The following is a 276-nucleotide window of genomic DNA, read 5'->3' on the forward strand; positions in this document are numbered from 1 at the left end:
GTGTGGGGAAGGGGTAGGGGGACGGCGGTTTGTTTGTGTTTGGGGCCGGATCGTGTGTACCATGGAGTCGCTCACCATGAAACGGCTTCGGGGCTTTTGTTGCAAGGTCCTCCGCTCGCCGAGGCTGTCCTTGTCCGTCGTCGGCCAGGTAGATCTGCCCGGCGGCGTCTCTTCCTGCTCTCGCCCGGGCTTCCGCAACAGGCGCTGCTGCTCTTGAGGGAAGGGCGGCGTCGCTTCCCTTTGGGGGATTCGTGACCTCAGGCGAATGGGAGGCTG

Source organism: Penaeus monodon, chromosome 27, assembly GCF_015228065.2.
Source record: "Penaeus monodon isolate SGIC_2016 chromosome 27, NSTDA_Pmon_1, whole genome shotgun sequence".
In the NCBI taxonomy this organism is placed as follows: domain Eukaryota; kingdom Metazoa; phylum Arthropoda; class Malacostraca; order Decapoda; family Penaeidae; genus Penaeus; species Penaeus monodon.